This window comes from Ranitomeya variabilis, chromosome 3 (assembly GCF_051348905.1).
Source record: "Ranitomeya variabilis isolate aRanVar5 chromosome 3, aRanVar5.hap1, whole genome shotgun sequence".
NCBI lineage: Eukaryota > Metazoa > Chordata > Amphibia > Anura > Dendrobatidae > Ranitomeya > Ranitomeya variabilis.
In genome coordinates this window covers 378,366,569-378,374,903 of record NC_135234.1, presented here as the reverse complement: position 1 = coordinate 378,374,903, position 8,335 = coordinate 378,366,569, and the positions used below count along the sequence as shown (strand labels likewise).

Below are 8,335 nucleotides of genomic sequence, written 5' to 3'. Positions count from 1 at the left end.
TGTATAACCTAGAATTCCCAGAAGATATTGTTTCGGCCCTGCAGCTACTTATACTAAGTATACTATATCAATAATGTTAAGTACCTCTTTGCAGAAAGTACCTAGTTCTCTGCATTCCCATAGCATATGCATTAAATGAGCCTCTGGAAGTTCACATTTTGGGAATTTAGAATCAGATCTAACCCCAATCCTGTTCAGAAATTAAGGCATTTTATATACTCTAAGTAACATACAGTTATGGCCAAAAGCATTGACAACCTTGAAATTGTTCCAGAAAATGAATTATTTTTCCCAGAAAATTTTTTAAATTACATGTTTTGTTATACACGTGTTTATTTCCTTTGTGCCTAATGGAACAACACAAAAAATGAGAAAAAAAATCAAATTGGACAAAATCTCACACAGTTGTCACATCAATTATCACATATTTGCTGGTTTTATGCAATCATTAAGTTGTTTCAAATAATCATGCGTTATACTTTGAATCATGTATCACAGTATATGAATATTTCCTTTCATATGATCATGTATTGCCCCTAAATCATGTGTTTCTTCTGTGTGCACTTTATTTTATGTTCATATTTTTTTTTCTCTGTATCATGATGTGAGTGATTTGTTTTTGATATATATATATATATATATATATACACATATATATATATATGTATATATATATGTGTGTGTATGTATATATATATATATATATATATATATATATATATATATATATAATTTATAAAGTATATTTTATAGGCCGTGAACAAGATCTCAGACCAAAACACCGGCCCACTGCACACAGACGTTTGCTGATGTTAATAAACGCATAATTGTTTTATCTTGAATAGGAGTGCCTGGCTTTACCTTTCTTGCGTATAAAATGACTGTCACGATTTCTTCACATACAATTTTCTAGTTGCATCTACATCTGCACAGGTAGAGGGTGAGTTCAGTTACTGCTTAGCACTACAGCAGCTGATTTACATACTCCATATCACATAAATAAGGCAGCACTCTGTAGCGCCACAGCTTGCAAACATGAAATATGAAAATTTAATTGCATTACTGCACTAGAAATATGAAAAATTTAGAAAGCTTAGCGCATAAATTGGCCAATTCATGTGTACCTGGTAGCCACGGTAAGGCGTTTCTCGTTACCAGGACCTAACAATGCCAATCCTCTCTTAGAATAAAGTCTTCATCTGTATGGGAACCTGTGAGTCCTCTCTTAGATTGAAATCTATATCTCTGTGGAGGGGTAGGTGTTATGATCTAGTGGCCTAAGAGCTGCATGAGACGTACTCTGGAGAAGGTAGGAACCTGTACTGACCGCAGACCCTGAACTTAACACCGCAACTAGAAGTAGCTGTGGAATGTACCTAGCGCTCCCTAGACATCTCGACACAGCCGGAGGACTAATTACCCCTAGAGATAGAAAAGGGAAAACTATCTTGCCTCAGAGAAAATTCCCAAAGGATAGACAGCCCCCCACAAATATTGACTGTGAGAGGAGAGGGAAAAAACATACACAGACTGAAATGAGAATTTAGCAAAGGAGGCCACTTCTAGCTAAATAGAAAGGATAGGACAGAGTACTATGCGGTCAGTATTAAAACACTAGAAAATATCCACCACAGAAAATACAAAATCTCCACAGCTAACTAAAGATATGGAGGGTATATCTGCATCTCCAGAGATACCAGCTTGGCTAAACAAATCCTTATACAGACCAAGCTGGACAAGACAAAAACATGGAAAAGAACTAAACAATAAGGCCACAGCATGTGGACAGCAAAAATCAAGGCCAGAACTTATCTTTGTTGAAATAAACTGCAAAGCAAAAGAGACCAGGCAGGGATGTGAATCCTCCAGGAACAATGGACAACTGGCACTGACTAAAGGGTGAAGCGAGACTAAATAGCCCAGTCAAAATTGCAAAAAGTGAACACACCTGATAAATGCTGCGATTCAGAGACAGCAGCGCTACCACTTACAACCACCGGAGGGAGCCCAAGAGCAGAATTCACAACAGTACCCCCCCCTTGAGGAGGGGTCACCGAACCCTCACCAGAGCCCCCAGGCCGATCCAGACGAGCCAAATGAAAGGCACGAACCAAATCAAAAGCATGAACAATCGGAGGCAACAACCCAAGAATTATCCTCCTGGCCATAACCCTTCCATTTGACAAGATACTGAAGCTTCCGCCTCGAAAAACGAGAATCCAAAATCTTCTCAACCACATACTCCAACTCCCCATCAATCAACACCGGGGCAGGAGGATCAACAGAGGGAACAACGGGCACCACATATTTCCGCAATAAAGATCTATGGAAAACATTATGGATGGCAAAAGACGCCGGAAGGGCCAAACGAAAAGACACCGGATTGATAATCTCAGAAATCCTATAAGGACCAATAACCGAGGCTTAAACTTAGGGGAAGAAACCTTCATAGGAACATGACGGGAAGACAACCAGACCAAATCCCCAACCCGAAGCCGGGAACCAACACACCGACGACGGTTAGCAAAACGCTGAGCCTCCTCCTGAGACAACACCAAATTGTCCACCACATGAGCCCAAATCTGCTGCAACCTATCAACCACAGAATCCACACCAGGACAATCAGAAGGTTCAACTTGCCCCGAAGAAAAACGAGGATGAAAACCAAAATTACAAAAGAAGGGCGAAACCAAGGTAGCCGAACTAGCCCGATTATTAAGGGCAACATCCAATATAGGAAAATAGAAGCATTTAGCCATAGAATATATAAAAAGGATTTCTTTTATTTAAATATATCCATCAAATAACATATACATTTTTTATTATCAATAAACAAGTTAAAATCGGGGGTAAAGCTGCACAAAGAAACCACCGCCAAATACCACACAGGCAATAAGTGAATAACATGAAAATCAAGAAATTATTTTCCTTACGGGTAAGTATGATTGCTATTCACCGAGTGTTACACCTATTCCATGGTGTGTCCTATAAATTGCACTAGTGTGCTAAAAGTCTGAACCTTTTTATATTGTCTACTTGACCGCAAAGGTACCAAAATAGTAGATATTACGTTAGGAGTTCCAATGCCCTGAGGAGGTCTAACCTATGGAGACATGGAGGCTCAAATATAAGAAATCAATTACCTGTGAGTGGTGGTGGTGACCCAACCCGGACGCGCGTTTCGCCTGTGGCTTCGTCTGCGGGAAACACACTTTCCCCGCAGACGAAGCCACAGGCGAAACGCGCGTCCGGGTTGGGTCACCAACACCACTCACAGGTAATTGATTTCTTATATTTGAGCCTCCATGTCTCCATAAGTTAGACCTCCTCAGGGCATTGGAACTCCTAACGTAATATCTACTATTTTGGTACCTTTGCGGTCAAGTAGACAATATAAAAAGGTTCAGACTTTTAGCACACTAGTGCAATTTATAGGACACACCATGGAATAGGTGTAACACTCGGTGAATAGCAATCATACTTACCCGTAAGGAAAATAATTTCTTGATTTTCATGTTATTCACTTATTGCCTGTGTGGTATTTGGCGGTGGTTTCTTTGTGCAGCTTTACCCCCGATTTTAACTTGTTTATTGATAATAAAAAATGTATATGTTATTTGATGGATATATTTAAATAAAAGAAATCCTTTTTATATATTCTATGGCTAAATGCTTCTATTTTCCTATATTGGATGTGTGCTGTTTTTGAAGCATGCCATATTACTAGGCGATATTCCTTGCTTTCTTTGAAGTATTTTATTAAGGGCAAACTCGGCCAATGGCAAGAAAGCCACCCAATCATCCTGATCAGCAGACACAAAGCATCTCAAATAAGTTTCCAAAGTCTGATTAGTTCGCTCGGTCTGGCCATTTGTTTGAGGATGAAATGCGGAAGAAAAAGACAAATCAATGCCCAGCCTGGCACAAAAGGCCCGCCAAAACCTAGAAACAAACTGGGAACCTCTGTCGGACACAATATTCTCCGGAATACTGTGCAAACGAACCACATGCTGAAAAAACAACGGATCCAAATCAGAAGAGGAAGGCAATTTAGGCAAAGGCACCAAATGAACCATCTTAGAAAACCGGTCACAAACAACCAAGATAACCGACATCCTCTGGGAAACCGGAAGATCTGAAATAAAATCCATAGAAATATGCATCCAGGGCCTCTCAGGGACAGGCAAAGGCAAAAGCAACCCACTAGCACGGGAACAAGGCTTGGCCCGCGCACAAGTCCCACAGGACTGCACAAAAGAACGCACATCACGCGACAAAGAAGGCCACCAAAAGGACCTACCAACCAAATCTCTGGTACCAAAAATACCAGGATGGCCAGCCAACACAGAACAATGAACCTCAGAAATCACTCTACTAGTCCATCTCTTAGGAACAAACAGTTTCCCCACTGGACAGCGGTCAGGTTTGTCAGCCTGAAATTCCTGCAGAACCCGTCGCAAATCAGGGAAAATGGCAGAAAGGACCACCCCTTCCTTCAGAATGCCGACCGGCTCAAATACCTCAGGAGAATCAGGCAAAAAACTCCTAGAGAGGGCATCAGCCTTAACATTCTTAGAACCCGGAAGATACGAGACCACGAAATCAAAACGGGAGAAATACAGGGACCATCGAGCCTGTCTAGGATTCAGCCGTTTGGCAGATTCGAGGTAAATCGGATTTTTATGATCGGTCAAGACCACAATACGGTGCTTGGCTCCCTCAAGCCAATGTCGCCATTCCTCAAACGCCCACTTCATAGCCAACAACTCCCGATTGCCGACCTCATAATTGCGTTCAGCAGGCGAAAACTTACGGGAAAAGAAGGCACACGGTTTCATCAAGGAACCGTCAGAATTCCTCTGACACAAAACGGCCCCTGCCCCAATCTCAGAAGCGTCAACCTCAACCTGAAACGGAAGAGAAACATCTGGCTGACGCAACACCGGGGCAGAAGTAAATCGGCGTTTAAGCTCCTGAAAGGCAGAGACAGCCACAGGGGACCAATTCATTACATCAGCGCCTTTCTTCGTCAAATCGGTCAGGGGTTTAACCACACTGGAGAAGTTAGCAATGAAACGGCGATAAAAATTAGCAAAGCCCAAAAATTTCTGAAAGCTCTTCACAGATGTGGGCTGAATCCAATCATGAATGGCCTGAACCTTAACCGGATCCATCTCTATAGATGAGGGAGAAAAAATGAAGCCCAAAAAAGAAACCTTCTGCACTCCAAAGAGACACTTAGACCCCTTCACAAACAAAGCATTATCACGAAGGATCTGAAATACCATCCTGACCTGTTTCACATGAGACTCCCAATCATCGGAAAAAATTAAGATGTCATCCAAATATACAATCATGAATTTATCAAGATAATTCCGGAAGATATCATGCATGAAGGACTGAAAAACAGATGGAGCATTAGAGAGCCCGAATGGCATCACAAGGTATTCAAAATGGCCTTCGGGCGTATTAAACGCAGTTTTCCATTCGTCACCCTGCTTAATACGAACAAGATTATATGCCCCCCGAAGGTCAATTTTAGTAAACCAACTAGCCCCCTTAATCCTGGCAAACAAATCGGAAAGCAAAGGTAAAGGGTATTGAAACTTGACCATGATCTTATTCAAGAGGCGATAATCAATACAGGGTCTCAAGGAGCCATCCTTCTTAGCAACAAAAAAAAAATCCCGCTCCCAACGGTGAAGAAGATGGCCGAATATGCCCTTTCTCCAAAGACTCCTTAACATAACTCCGCATGGCGGTATGTTCCGGCACAGACAGGTTGAAAAGTCGGCCCTTAGGAAACTTACAGCCTGGAATCAAGTCAATAGCACAATCACAGTCCCTATGCGGTGGAAGGGAATTGGACTTGGGCTCATCGAATACATCCTGAAAATCAGACAAAAACTCTGGAACTTCAGAAGAGGAGGAAGAGGAGATTGACATCACAGGAACCTCATTATGAACCCCCTGACAACCCCAACTAGTCACAGACATAGACTTCCAATCCAACACAGGATTATGTATCTGCAACCTTGGAAAACCAAGCACAATAGCATCATCCAAATTATGCAACACCAGAAAACGACAATCTTCCTGATGGGCTGGCGCCATGCACATGGTCACCTGTGTCCAAAACTGGGGTTTATTTTTAGCCAAAGGTGTAGCATCAATGCCCCTTAAAGGAATAGGGTTCTGCAAAGACTGCAAGGGGAAACCACAATGCCTGGCAAATTCAAAGTCCAAAGTTCAAAGCGGCGCCTGAATCCACAAACGCCATGACAGAAAATGACGACAATGAGCAGACCAAGGTCACAGATAACAGAAATTTAGGTTGTACAGTTCCAATGGTAACTGAACTAGCGATTCTCTTTGTACGCTTTGGGTAGACTGAAATGACATGAGAAGCATCGCCACAATAAAAACACAACCTATTCTGACGTCTGAATCCTTGTTGTTCCGTTCTGCTCTGAGGACAACGCCACAGCACGCACAGTTCTGCGCTCCCGCAAGCGCCGATCAATCTGAATGGCCAGAGACATAGAATCACTCAGACCAACAGGCGTGGGAAACCCCACCATAACATCTTTAACAGATTCAGAAAGACCCTTTCTGAAAATTGCCGCCAAAGCATCCTCATTCCATTTAGTCAGCACAGACCATTTTCTAAATTTCTGACAATACAATTCTGCCGCTTCTTGACCCTGAGACAGGGCCAACAAGGTCTTCTCCGCTTGATCCACAGAATTTGGTTCATCATATAATAATCCTAGAGCCTGAAAAAAGGCATCTACATTAAGCAAGGCCGGATTCCCAGATTCCAGGGAAAATGCCCAATCCTGAGGGTCGCCACGCAGCAGGGAGATGGCAATTTTAACCTGCTGAATGGGATCACCAGAGGAACGAGGCTTCAGAGCAAAAAACAGTTTACAGTTATTTTTAAAGCTCAAAAATTTGGACCTGTCCCCAAAAAACAAATCAGGAGTAGGAATCCTAGGCTCTAAAAGCGGAGTCTGAACAATATAATCAGAAATACCCTGTACCCTAGCAGCAAGCTGGTCTATACGAGAAACTAATCCCTGAACATCCATGCTAGCACAAGACTCCTCAGTCACCCAGAGGAAAAGAGGGAAGAAAAGACAAAGCAGGCTACAGAAAAAAAATGGCTCTTTCTTCCCTTCTTCTGAGATGCATTTAACTCATTGTTGGCCAGTTGTACTGTTATGATCCGGTGACCATGGAGCCGCATGAGAGACTTTCTCAGGAGTAGGTGGTACCTGTACTGACCGAATCAGCAGAAACACCTGCCCTGGATTACAACCCCAAGACAACTGCACTACCACCAACAACCACCGGAGGGAGCCCAAGAGCAGAATTCACAACACTTCGGCTATGGAGAGCATCGAAGATCCCTGACCCTCGCCGTGGCCTTCTTGCTCTGAGGGATGTGGAATGTTAATTGGGGACCCTCTCTTATGGGAAGGGTCCACATGAATCCTTGCCTTGTGCACTGTTTTGGTGTGACTTCGATCCTAATTTTCAGAGCCTTGGATGTTGATTCAATCAAAAAATCCGTTCTTATCAGTTTAATATCTGATACGTCCCCTATCTGAGGACCATATATTAAATTTGATTTTTAGAACAAAGAGATGGAAAAAGAGCTTGCTCTGTCCACTCCACACATTGACCTGATATTGCAGTACCTCCAGGATAGGTGCACCCCTTCCCTAATCCAGTTTCCAAAAACAGATTGAATTGAAATCAATGCAAGTTGTGTTTTTGGATTGATATTTGAATTCTTTCTTTGCTCTTTTTGTCCCTTCATTTGTTTTTTTTCAGGTTCAAAATTGTACATTTCAGATGCCAAACGCAATTTGGTTGAAGTTGACCAATTTTGCTATATCTTATGTGTTCATTGTTTTCACCGATGTAAAGCATTGTATTGTATTGTTTTCAATTTGTAATGTCATTACACCATGTTCCAAATTATTATGCAAATTACATTTTTCTCGGATTTTCCTAAACGGTCGGTGCAAATGACAGTCAGTCTAATAAAAGTCATCACCCGTTACAGTATACATCAAATTTTATTGAAGAAACCTCCCAATGATAAAAGCATAATCTCCAAAATAAATAAAAACTCAAAATGCACTGTTCCAAATTATTAGGCACAGTAGAATTTCTAACCATTTGATATGTTTTAAAGAACTGAAAATGCTCATTTGTGGAATTTGCAGCATTAGGAGGTCACATTCACTGAACAAAAAAGTTATTTAACTCCAAAACATCCTAACAGGCCAAGTTACATGTTAACATAGGAACCCTTCTTTGATAT

General features: G+C 41.8%; 1 non-coding gene across 1 annotated transcript; it reads left to right on the top strand.

Annotated features, from left to right (window-relative positions):
• The first annotated feature begins 7,541 nt into the window (after positions 1–7,541).
• On the top strand, positions 7,542–7,725 carry LOC143759636 (U2 spliceosomal RNA). Its single transcript, XR_013212241.1, has one exon. It is a non-coding gene; the product is annotated as a U2 spliceosomal RNA (small nuclear RNA).
• The last annotated feature ends 610 nt before the right edge of the window (positions 7,726–8,335 follow it).